The 12,901-nt window shown below is 43.5% G+C and overlaps 1 protein-coding gene across 2 annotated transcripts in view; it reads right to left on the bottom strand.

The window, feature by feature from the left end:
• Cdc42 (cell division cycle 42) overlaps positions 1–10,219 on the bottom strand; it is a 38,201-nt gene extending 27,982 nt beyond the window's left edge. The window contains exon 1 of one of the 2 annotated variants that reach the window (XM_038333216.1): positions 10,116–10,219. The gene's annotated coding sequence lies outside the window, so the exon portion shown is untranslated. Of the gene's footprint in view, positions 1–143; positions 186–10,115 lie in introns of those variants that run through there. The other variant, XM_038333217.1, reaches the window with a different exon arrangement.
• Positions 10,220–12,901: the final 2,682 nt, after the last annotated feature.

The following is a 12,901-nucleotide window of genomic DNA, read 5'->3' as shown; positions in this document are numbered from 1 at the left end:
GTCGAAGAATCATGGCATCTGACTCACTTCCCTTCTTTTCAGTATTCTGTTCTGTCTACTCCACCCACCTATGTTCTGACCTATCAGGCCAAGCAGTCTTTATTAATTAACCAATGAAAGTAACACATAGAAAGAAGACCCACCTACATCAGTTCCAGGACAGGCTCCAAAGCTACAGAGAAACCCTGTCTCGAAAAACCAGGGGGGGAAAAAAAAAACAATGAATACATTTGTACTTCCAGTGCTGGGGATAAGAAACAGGAAAATGAGGTAGAGTGGGAGTGGGGCGTCACAACTTGCCTAGACAATCAGTGAGCCTCAGGTTCAGTTAAGATCTCTGGCCTCTGAATACACATACACAGGAGCATGTGTGCGCATGCACACGCGCGCACACACACATACACACACACGGGAAAGGGAGAGGAAGACAGGGAGACCACTGTGTAGTAACACTCAAAGTTGGTCATTTATAAAGGAAAAGAAACTCTCAAAAGAGAACATCCATATCAACACAATCTCCTCCAGAACTGTAATTAAATGATAAGTCTGTGATATTTTTATGACAGTCCTTGAAAACCTTTACAGTGCCATTAGAGATTTCTTAATACATAAAATTTTAAAAAGCAAGTGGCAAGGGCAGTCCCTGAAGATATCTTAAGACCCATAAAAAAATTCATTATTTCTCTTAATAATTTTATTTCAGATCATTTTGCCAAAAGGAAGAATAGTTTATCAAGAAACAAGAGGGAGCTGGAGAGATAGTTCAGCAGTTAAGAGCTCTGGCTGCTCTTCCAGAGGACCCAGGTTGGATGCACAGCACCCATATGGAGGCTCACAACAGTCTGTAACTGCAGTTCAAGGGGATGCAACACCCTTCTCTGGCTTCTGCAGGCACCAGGCATGTGCACAGTGCAGACAAAACGCCCATACATACTGAATTTTTAAAACATAATTTTTTAAAAAGAGACAAAGGGACTGGTGGTGAGGGTTGGTTGGTAGGGTATCTAGCATGCAGAGCTCTGAATTCAATCCTTAGAAGGGTCAGTGGCACACATCTGTAATCTTAACACTCCAGAGGTGAAGAAAGGAGGATTAGATTAAAAATTCAAAGCCATCATGTATGACCCTTATGCTAAACACACACACTTAGAATGGAATACTGTAAGATCAAGAGAGTTGATGCAACAGAAAAGTAAGGATACACCACAAGATTAAATGTTATACATTTTTAAACTATGAAGAACATCAACATGGTAACACAAGCTTACTATTAATGACCCATAATTTTAACTCCAGATCTCTGATGAGTATGGGACAGCCTGAGCTACACAGCAAGTTCCAGGCCAACCAGGGCTATGCAGTGAGACTGTATCCAAAAAGAAAATTACAAAAACAAAAACAAAAAATCTAATAAATAAGCCAGACAGTGGTGACGTGTGCCTGTAATCCACCAAGGAGGCTGAGGCAGGAGGATCTCAGTGAGTTCAAGGTCAGCCTGAAGTACAAATCAAGTTCCAGGATAGCCAGGACTGTTACAAAGAAACCCTGTCTTGAAAAACCAAACAAATAAAATCTAAGCAACTAAGAGATCTGACCTAGCAGGATTTAAGTTAGTAATGCCAACCTCTATTGTAATGGGCTTCTGTTATATTAACTATGAAAGCCAGCAAGATATTTAAATGCCTATTATAGCAGTATACTGAGTAAGACAAACTTCAGAGGCCTTCAGTAACTTACTGAAAAGATACACTGCACTTTATATAATGCTAGAATGCTCAAAATATGTCACCTTTATTAGCTTCAAACAAAACTGTTAAATTATGATTCTCAGATTGCTAAAGATTTACATTAGAAACAAGTGCCAACGGTATTCAAAACAGTAGTAAATACAAAAGATAGTCTAGAAAGAATAAATCTCTAGTTAGATGAAATATCGGGTAAAGGCTGCAGATAAAAAGAAAACTAAGGAGCGGGCGGTGGTGGCGCACGCCTTTAATCCCAGCACTCGGGAGGCAGAGGCAGGAGGATCTCTGAGTTCGAGGCCAGCCTGGTCTACAAGAGCTAGTTCCAGGACAGGCTCTAGAAACTACAGGGAAACCCTGTCTCGAAAAAAAAAAAACAAAAAAAAAAACAAAAAACTAAGGGTTGAGGAGAAGGCTCAGATGGTGCTTGCCTAACACACACAAAGCTTGAGTTCAAGCTCCCTAGCTCAAGCACCACAGAAAACCAGCAAGATTGAAAAAACCTGCCGGGCGGTGGTGGCGCACGCCTTTAATCCCAGCACTCGGGAGGCAGAGGCAGGCGGATCTCTGAGTTCGAGGCCAGCCTGGTCTACAAGAGCTAGTTCCAGGACAGGCTCTAGAAACTACAGGGAAACCCTGTCTCGAAAAACCAAAAAAAAAAAAAAAAAAAAAGATTGAAAAAACCTGAAACCCGCCACTCAGGACGTAGAGGAAGCAAAGTCAGATGTTCAAGTTCAAACTTGGCTACACAGTGAACTTGAGAAGAAAGACAAGACGGGCTGAAGAGATGGCTTAGCAGTTAAGACCTTTGACGGCTCTTCCAAAGGACCCAGGTTCAATTCCCAGCCCCCACATGGCAGTTCACAACTGTAACTCCAGTTTCAGGGGATGTGGCATCCTCACACAGACATACAGGCAAAATCCCAATGTACATTAAAAAGAGAGAGAGTGAGGAAGGGAGGGAGAGAGAAAGAGAGGAAGGGAAAAAAGGAGGGAGGGAGGAAGAGAGGAAGGGAGGGAGAATATACTGGGACCTAGGAGATGGCTCAATGGGTGAAGGCACATGCTACCAAGTCTTAGCTACTTCTTCATTTTCTCCAAATCCTTATCTATAACTCCCAGGTAAATTTTATGACAGATCTGTCTTGGTCTTTTTTTAGTCACTGGTCTACCACCAATATTTGGAACTGTAATTTTCACAAAGCAAACACTCAAAGGGCATTGAAGTTCCTGAATTAGTAAGACAATGAGTGTGGTTTAGATATGCATCAAGTCAAAACTTGTTCTTTGGACTCAAAATAAACTCTTTATAATATACTCCCTCTAACTTCCTGATGTATTATTGTCTGCATAAAGAATCAAAAAGAACACAGACACAGAAATTAGACACAGGACACAGCAATAAAAAAAATTACCCTCAGATAAACCAAAGTCATTCACACATCCTGTGCTCAACACTGACATCATGGTGTTGCCCAAACAAAGGCTGATGGGAATGTTGAAGGTGATAAAACCAAAGTATGAAAGGTGAAAAACAAAAGCTAGAAGACACAGGGCTATCTACAAGGACTCTACAAAAAGTGGAGAAGGTACCTCTTTGCATTAGAATAAAAACAGTGCAAAAAATTAGATGTTAAACAGACCAAGCACAGAAAGCTGAAGGCACTGGAGATGGGAAGTGTGTGCATTTTTTGGTAATGTGTACTTCTAGTGACTTGTCATACCTTATTAAATTGTATAAAAATGCAGAACTTAATTTTGCATTTTTCTTTTTTTTTTTTTTTGGTTTTTCGAGACAGGGTTTCCCTGTAGTTTCTAGGGCCCGTCCTGGAACTAGCTCTTGTAGACCAGGCTGGCCTCGAACTCAGAGATCCGCCTGCCTCTGCCTCCCGAGTGCTGGGATTAAAGGCGTGCGCCACCACCGCCCGGCTGCATTTTTCTTAAGATATGTTGACAGAACATTGTTTTGGATGGAAAGAGGAGCATGTGTCACTTACAGACTGTTTCCCAAACTTTACTGATGTGGGAGGAAAGCACTGTTCTCTGCTGGTTCTCAGGAGGAGGGATTCCCCGATGTTCACACAATGCCAATCTCAGCACAAACGCCTTCCGACTTGGGAAAACCCAAATTCATTTCTATCTTCCTCCCTCTTCACCATCAACATATACTTAGCTCCCTTTTCTCCATTTAATGTATGTACACATGTGTGTATGTATGCTCCATGTGTATACGGGCACTTGAGGTTGTTATCTGGGAATCATCCACCTTCATACACTAAGGCAAGATCTCTCAGTCAAACACAGAGCTTACCAATATGGTTAGTCTTGCTAATCAGCTTGCTCTGGGGAATCCCACCTCTTGACTTTTCAAGCTGGTATTATTAGGTGGGATTATCATGAACACTGGCTTTCCTCACACTTGATTTGCCCACTGAACTATTTGCCCAGCCCCTAAATCCCTTTTAAAATAAACACATGTTGGAACCCGAACCCCTAAATCTTTTTTTATATTTATCTTTGCATGTGTGTTTTGCCTGCACCATGTGTGTTGTGTCCAGCACCCACAGAAACCTGCCTGTCTCCAATTCCCAAATGCTGGGATCAAGACTCAAGGCATGGGGCAGGGCAGTGGTGGCGCATAGGAGGCAGAAGTAGGCAGATTTCTGTGAGTTTGAGGCCAATCTGATCTACAGAGCGAGTTCCAGGACAGTCTAGGACAGGCACCAAAGCTACACAGAGAAAGCCTGTCTTAAAAAGATTAAAAAAAAAAAAGGTTTGTACCACCATAACCAGTAAAAATGTTCGTTTTAAAGATGTAGCTCAGTTAACAGAGTTCTTGTCCAGCATAAGGAATTCCTGATCTCTAATGCCCACATAAATCTAGCATGCCTCTCATCCTAGCACTTGGGAGGTAGAAACAAGAAAACTAGAAGTTCAAAGTCATCCCTAACTACAGAGTTCAAAGTCTGCTTGGGATTCATGAGACCCTGTCTGGGGGGCAAAAAAAAAGGAGAGGGAGGACTGGCTAGATGATGGCTCAGAGGAAAACAGTTTCTACTATGCAAACCTAATGATTTGAGTTCAATAGCCAGAACCCACATTAATGGTCAAGAATAGACTCGACAAAGTTGTCCCCTAAACTTTACACGAGCTGTAGCAGGAGTAAATATGCACAATTTTAAATCTCTCTCACACAGGTACACAGATTTTAAGTTATGTTTATGATTTTGTGTGGGGCCATACAGCCAGCCCCTGGGAGGATTTGGTTCTGTGACAGTAGGGAAGATAAAAATGTAAATGAGACAACAATCTCCACCTGGATTTCTTTTAGGATTCATGAGATTAGTCTATGGGAAGGACGGTTATAAAAACATTTACATGTGAAATAAACACAGCTTCTAAGGTCAAGGGGTGGGGCCTAAGAGGTAGTGAGAGCAAACACCTACACAGCTCTGCCTGCAGGTGACTAGTCTTAAAACATTTCATATACATTAACTGATACAATCTTCCACACTGTGGAGGTGCTGTTACTGGCCTCATTTTTTGTTTTGATTTTTATTTCAAACAGGTCTCATGTAGCTCAGACTGGCACCTAACTCCTATAGCCAAGGCTTATGAATTTAAAGCTCCTGTTCTTCCAACCCTCCTTCAGGATTACAGGCCTGAGTTACCTGATAAACTGAAGTCACAAAGCATGACCTAAGATTGCACATGGCTAATAAATGACAGATCGAGGATTTCAACTCCAAAGCCTAGGCTTCTAAGCACTCTAAGCAGCAGCATCTCCAGAACGCAAAGCAACAGAACTAAAGCAGCAGATATGAATAAGGAGAATCAAAAAAACAAAATGTTTTAAACTAGAAAGTGTTAAAAAAAATAATGAACAAAACAGTCAAGTCAAAGGTTCTCTTCCTGTGACAATCCACCAACACTGCAACATAACAACTAACACTAGGTACTAAATTTAAAAAGAAACTTACCAGGCTGGAGTAATGGCCCAGCTGCTAAAAGCACTTGCTACTCTTGGAGAGAACCCAGGTTGGTTCTCAGCACCCACAACCAGCCCTAACTCTAGTTCCAGGGGATCGAACCACCTCTTCTGACCTTTGTAGACACCAGGCATGCACACAGTGCACATACAAACTCACATGCAGGAAAAACACTCATTTACTCAAAATAAAATAAATCTAAACACACACACACACTCTAAGCTGGGTCTGGTAGCTCAGGTCTGTAATCCTAACTACTGAGAGAAACTGAGACAAGAGTATAGCAAGTTCAAGGCCAATCCTGATAACTTAATGCGATTCTTAATCTTTAAAAATTAAAACCTGAATTTTTTTTTTTTTTTTGAGACATGATCTCACGTAATTCAGATTGTTCTAGAACTCAATGTCACCAAGGCTGGCCTTAAACTTCTTCCACATCCTCCTGTATTCCCCATGTGTTAAGATTATAGAAATGTGCTACCTTGACCAGCTTAATTTTTCTCAACTACAAGGAAGGACATATTTCCACAACAAAACATTTGGAGTCTCTGCACGAAATAAACAGTCTGAGACCACCAATGTCCCAAGGTAACTAACTAATAAAGAGGAACTCTGACACCCTGAACTTACAATACCAGCAGTGGCAGACAAAGCTGAATGCCACTAATAAAAACACTTCAGTAAAATATTTTGGACAGAAGAGATGAGCAACTAAAAGTAGAAACTCAGGAGGGACAAAACATCATGTGATCAGGAAACCTGACACTGCAAGAGAGAAGAAGGGAACAGAAATAAGCTACTGCTTGCAAACAAAGAAATACAGGAAGATGAGGAAATAGACTTTAAGTCTGAATTCATTTTAGGAGAGTAAGAGAATAATTACCAGATGATTTCCTAATTGGTGGCAAACTTTCCGCAGCTGCACTAAACAGACTGATAAGGTCAAGCAAGGAGCTTAGCTATAGTTTCAGTGAGTCCAGATTTGAATATGGCTGGCCAGGCAATAATCTTAAAACAGAAGGCCTATAGGATGCCCAGAAAATGAGAATGGTAAGCCTCAAACATTACCAATTCATTAATCCAACAAATATTTATTAAAGGAATACAGATGAGCATGTCAAGTCAAAGTCTTGGATTCACAGGACTTATGTTCTTTCAAGGGAAACTGACAGCAAACATTTTGCAAAGACTGAAAAGGCACTATCCAAGAAATACAGAATAGCCCTTTAACATTGAGGGACACAGAGAGCTGTTTATAGGAGAAAAGTGCACCCAAAATGAACTGTTCCCCTTCATAAGAGATCTTGTGGCCTAAAATGATGTTTTTTACCCTCCTTAAAAAAAAATTAAAATGAGAGAACTCCATTTAAATTGTAGCACTATAAATCAAAGCAGTTTGACATGAGGTTCCAAGCCCTATCAGTGCTCCTTCCCAAAAAAGAGTACATAACTTTACAAATTTAATGGCTTTTAAAGAAAATATTTTTATCAATGTACACATAAAAATAACTAAAAATGTTTCTCTCATGGATCATAAGATGACAACTGGGGCAGCATTAACTGGACTCCGCATTACAAAAGAGGACAGAGTTGGGAGGGAAATATGTTGGAGACAGGATTGGGTAGCAGAGGAGGGAAATAGGGATGAATATGATTAAATATATATGATTAAAATATATAAAACTTTGTATACATGTATGAAAATATGAAACATTTCAAAAATATTTCAAGTGCAAAAAAAATCCTAAGAAAACAAATCCTGACATTTTTTAAACTTTGTAATCTTCAGGATTAATCCTGATGGGCTTGCTTACATTACTTGAGAGGGGAAATATGTTTACTAAGCACAGGGATTGCTCACAATATGAAAACACCTTAAGAGAATTTAACAAGGCATCTTTGGGTCTTGAACAAATTACTGTGTATATATAAATGTGTATATATACATATGTGTGTACACATGTGTGTGTGTGTATATATATAGATATATATATATCTATATATATACCTATATTTAAAGTTCCTTTTTAATACTCAGTTAACTACCTACCAATCTCTTATTTCCTTGCCTCAGTCTAAAAGGTAAAAATCCAAACTAATTGTTTATTTTTATTCATTATTACTGTGTGTATTTATAAGTGTGTACACATGCATGATGGCAAAAAGTGTGAAGATCAGGGGAAAGCTTTTGTTTTGTTTTTTTCAAGACAGGATCTCTCTAGCCCTGGCTGTACTGGAACTCTCTATGTAGATGAGGGTGGCCTCAAACTCAAGAGATTCTCCTGCCTCTGCCTCCCAAGCTCTAGGATTAAAAACATGGACCACTAAATGTGGCTAGATCACAACTTTTGACAATCAGGAGTCTCTCCCTCCAACATGGGTTCTAGGAATCCAACTAAGTAGTCAGGCCTGCCTGATAAGTGCTTTTATCCACCAAACCATCTCACCAGCCCAGACTACTTAATTAAAAAAAAAAAATGCAAACTGGTGCACATACAAACTTTTTAAATAGATACAAATTCGCCTATATAAACTTTTTAAATACAGAATGCTAAAAAATACAGTAGTAGATAAGTGCTCCAATTTTATACTCCTATGTCACATTAAGGATAACTATGTATTTTGGAAGATTCAACACCATATCGATGAACTACATGAAGCCAATCTGAATGCACCACTCTGGTGTTTTTTAACAAGCAATGCTACTTTCTATATAAATAAACAATAATGGGAAAACTCTCCAACACGAGCCACCCTTACAAGGATGCATTACACAATTGCATCTCATTTACTTTGCAATGTTAATATTCAACACTGCTGCATTTTATAATCAAAGGACACAATTCTAGTGATACAAGAAATCTAAAAATATTACTCAAGTTTTGGAGGTTAAAAATGAAAACCAAGGGTGTAAATTAAATAGCTCATCCCTGTAATCCCAGCACTGGGAGACAAGACACTTAATCTGTCGGTTTCCCCTGACAGAACATAAAAAAAAGTCCTGTAAAGAGAGACTTGGAAGGAATGTCCCTTTAAGTTCAAAGCTAGCCAGGACTAAATTTGGAGACCCTGTTTCAAAATAAAAACTAAATCCAAAAGCCATTTTTAAAGGTAAAACTAAAGCATGCAACTTTAAGTTGCAATCCTAACAAAGACAAATCAGGAGTCTAACTAAACTCTCTTTGCATTTCACTCTAAGGTCACCATGCACTGAATTTAGGTTCCTTGACTCACAATTAGTGTGGCAAAAAACTGCTCCCACAACAAAGTTGACCCGAGTACAGCAAAGGGGCCCTTTAAAGTTCATGCCTACCCAAGTGGCTGCAGACAGTGTATCCCCTGGTCAAAAATAACCCAACCCTAAGATTTTTAACCTTCCCCATATTTAGGTGCATCTCGGGTAGCCATCAAGGCAACATGATTTCAACAACAACAACAAAAATAAAAAAATAAAAAAATAAAAACACACCATCTTACTCTGAACCGATGTGCTGAGTGGAGTGACCCACTAAGCAAGATGTTGTCTTAATTTGGTGAGCCCTGACTTGTAGGAGTTAAAACTCTCACCCCTTATGCTGCGATGACGTAATCTTCCACACTACATTTCTCCCGGACTTAAAGGGGAGAAAAGAGGAATTTTTCAAAAACCAACAAAGAAAATTTCCTGCTAGTAATGAGGAACCGAGCAAGAGGCCGGGCGGGGTTTCGGGAGGTGCTTAGGCAGGTCCCGGAAGGCGAGGAGGCCGGCCCAGTCGTGGGAGCCCAGGGACCCGCGGGGCAGGAGAGGACAGACACGGCAACGCGGGGCTGGGGACCGCCGAGGGGCGCAAGCGCAGAGGCGACCGGTCCGTCACCACGGCCCCGGCCCGGCCCTGCGGCCGCAGTTCCGCTCCCCTCCCCCGCCCGCCACAACGCGTCCACGGCGGAGCCCGGGAAGCAGGAAGTCGAGGCCGACAACGTAGCGGCAGCCCCCGGCCTCCGACCCGGGACCCGGCCCTACGTCCGCTGTCCCGCACCCCGGCGTCCCCGGAGCGGAGCCCGCGGGTGGAGGGAGGGGGGAGGGGAGCGGGTGGGATGGGTGTGCCTGGTCCTCTCGCCGCCACTGACAGCTCGAACGGGTGGCGCCCTCGGCCGCCGCCGTCCCCGGCCGCGCCTTGCCGCCATTCCGGCTCCATGCCCCTCCGCGACCCCGCCTCGTTCCCCTCAGAACCCGGGCCCGCGAGCGCACGCGAACCCGGCAATCCCTCCCTCGAGGCCCGCAGGCACCGGGATGCCCCCGACCGCGAGCACCCTCGTGGACCGAGGGAGGACGGTGGGCGCGCGACTGGGACCGGGCGGTGCATAACACACTCCCGCGGGGAGGCTACTCGGGCCCCGCACTCACCTCAGCTTCTCCGTCGGGGCGTTGGCAGCACTGCGCGGGGCCTCCTCGGCTGCCGGACAGGGGCACGCGCCTGATGTCAGCACGCAGGGGACGCACGGTTGGGTGCCCGCGGAAGTGGGAGGGACAAAGAGGGAGAAGGGGCTGGAATGGGCCCCACCGGTGGGCAGGGCTTAGCAGCAGCTCCGCCCATGCTGCGGACGCGCGGGCTGCGTTCCGGTACTCAGGATTGGGCTCTGCACCTTTTAGCAGTGATTTTATTCGTAATAAAACTGAATAGAAATGTTCACAGTGTTGTCACTAAAGCTTATTTTTATCCTTGAAACTTTGTGAAAAAGAGCATTGTTAATATATCTTATTTTTAATTTATTTTGAGACAGGGTGTCATTATGTAGCCCTTGACGGGCTATATAGCCCTAGACGGCTTATTTAGACCAGACTATACCAGAACTCACAGAGATCCTCCTGCTTCTGCCTCCTGAGTGCTGATACTCAGTACCATGCCTTGGTTGTCTTTTTGTTTATTTTTTGTTTTTCAAAACTGGGTTTCTCTAGGTAGTCCTGGCTGGACTGGAACTTGTTATGTAGCCCAGGCTGGCCTGGGACTCAGAGCTCCGCTTGCCTCTGCTTCCTGAGTGCTGGAATTAAAGCTGTGTGTCCCCTTGCCCAGGATACCTTTTTTTTTTTTTTTAATAACTTTTGAATCAGGGTCTCATGTAGCCTAGGCTGGCTTTAAGCACAAGTAAGTAGCAGAAGTTGACCTTGAACTCCTGATCCTCCTGCCTCCACTTCCCAAGTGCTAGCATTGTAGGTGTGTGCCACCACTGCCCAGCTCCTTTTTTGCTTTTCAAAGAGAGGTAGTGACTTGCTGTGCACAGCTTTCTGAAGCCCACAGGCCTCCAACAACCTGCCTGTCCTGGTGTGAGAATAGAATATAGCCCTGGGTTTTATTCAGAACTAGAGACTTGCCCCCTCAAAAAGGCCCTCCATTTAATCTGCCTGGCTCCTCTTCCCTGGCCCCTCTGACTGACTCTTGAAGGGACTCCAGCCAGCTGAGCATGGCAAACATGGCTCTGGCAGGCCTTGCCCTTCTCCCCATCCCCTCTATCTTGCTAAAAAAAAAAAAACCGCTAGATTACAGTCCTAAAGCTAGCCACCAAGATCTATTCCCTTATTTGGCCACTTCCTCCTCCTGAAGCTGACTACCAATGTCCAGCTATCAAAATACTGTAGTCCAACAATCAAAAGCCCCCTTGTGGTTGCACTAATTAACCTGTCCAACCAAAATTAAACACCTCATGCTAACACAGGGTTTCCCCTTTTACCTTGATAAATTGTCATTTGCCTATGGGCCATGTCTGTCTCCTCTCTATCCAGAGGCAGAACTTTGTCCCTCTGGGACAAATACCCTTTCCCTTGTTCTCTTTTCCTTCTCCCTGGTTCTCTATCTCCTGTCTTTGTCTCATAGTCTGCTCTGTCCCTCTGGGGCAAATAAATCTCTTTTGTGCTGAGAACTTGGTCTTGGAGCGTCTTGTGCCGAATACTAGCCCCTTCAGCTCTTCTACCTTTCCTGTCTTCTTGGCGCCTGTTTATTTGCTTTCTTCCCTGTTAGTGTGCACGCTGCTAGAGAAGAGAGATCCTAGCCTAGCCTCAGATGCTTCCCAATATTGAAAGAAACTTTATCTTAATCATGTTCATTTGCTGGCTGGAAGTGTAGCCAAGTCAGCAGAGTACTTGTCTAGCATGCACAAAGCCCTGGGTTTGATTCTCAGTACCACTTTAATAAACCAAGCATGCAGGTGAACAGCTGTGATCCCAGAACTTGGGAGGTAGAGCTCCCAAGCAGGAAAATCAAAGGTCATCCTTGGTGGCACATGGAGTTCAGTCTGTCCATAGCACCCTATCTAAAAATAAAAGAAAAAAGAAGTTCACTTAGCTGGGCATGACTTTGTATCCAGAAGGGTGTGTCATTGCATGTCCGTAATCTTAGCACTTGGGAGGTACCGCTCTGAGCTTACAGATATGCCACTGAATCCAGCTTTATGTGGTCCCCGGGGATTAGAACTCGAGTCCTCACACTTGCACGGCAAGCACTTTCCCCACCAAGGCACCTCCCAGGCTGCAATCTACTTCTCTCAAAGCTGCCCTGTAGGGGCCGGAGAGATGGCTTTGTGGTTAAGAGCACTGACTGTTCTTCCAGAGGACCCAGGATCAATTCCCAGCACCACATGGCAGCTCACAACTGTCTGAAGATCCAGTTGCAGGGGATCTAACACCTTCACACCAATACACATAAAATAAAGTTAAATAAACCATAAAAATATTAAAAAAAAAAAAAGCTGCCCTGTAAACATCTCTCCATGTCAAATGAAGCCCCTCTTACCGAGGCTACTTTCTACCACGTGGCCATTACCCCAGTGGGCAATCCCACCCTGCTGGAATTTAGGCTGTCCTGCCTATTGTAACTCTTCCTTTAGTGCCAGAATGGAAACGAAGGCCTACCAAGTGCCAGGCAAGTGCTCTCCCACTCAGACTACCACAATGTCAACTTTTCGCTACACATCCATTTCTTCAGCCCGAGAGAAACTGCTGGTTTTCTCTGTCTCCACGGCTGGTTGGCTATGTCCTTTCTTTCTTTCATTCTGCCTCACAGTCCCATGAATGTCCCTAGACAATGCCTGCCCTTTCCACCAGCTGCCCTATCTTGATGGGGTGTCACCCAACTGTTTGACCTTGCCTGCATTTATTCTGAGGACAAGGACTCACTCAGCAGTGGTCTTTTGTGTTAG

Source organism: Arvicola amphibius, chromosome 6, assembly GCF_903992535.2.
Source record: "Arvicola amphibius chromosome 6, mArvAmp1.2, whole genome shotgun sequence".
NCBI lineage: Eukaryota > Metazoa > Chordata > Mammalia > Rodentia > Cricetidae > Arvicola > Arvicola amphibius.
Note: the sequence above shows the minus strand (reverse complement) of the source record. Positions and strands in the feature narration are given on the sequence as shown.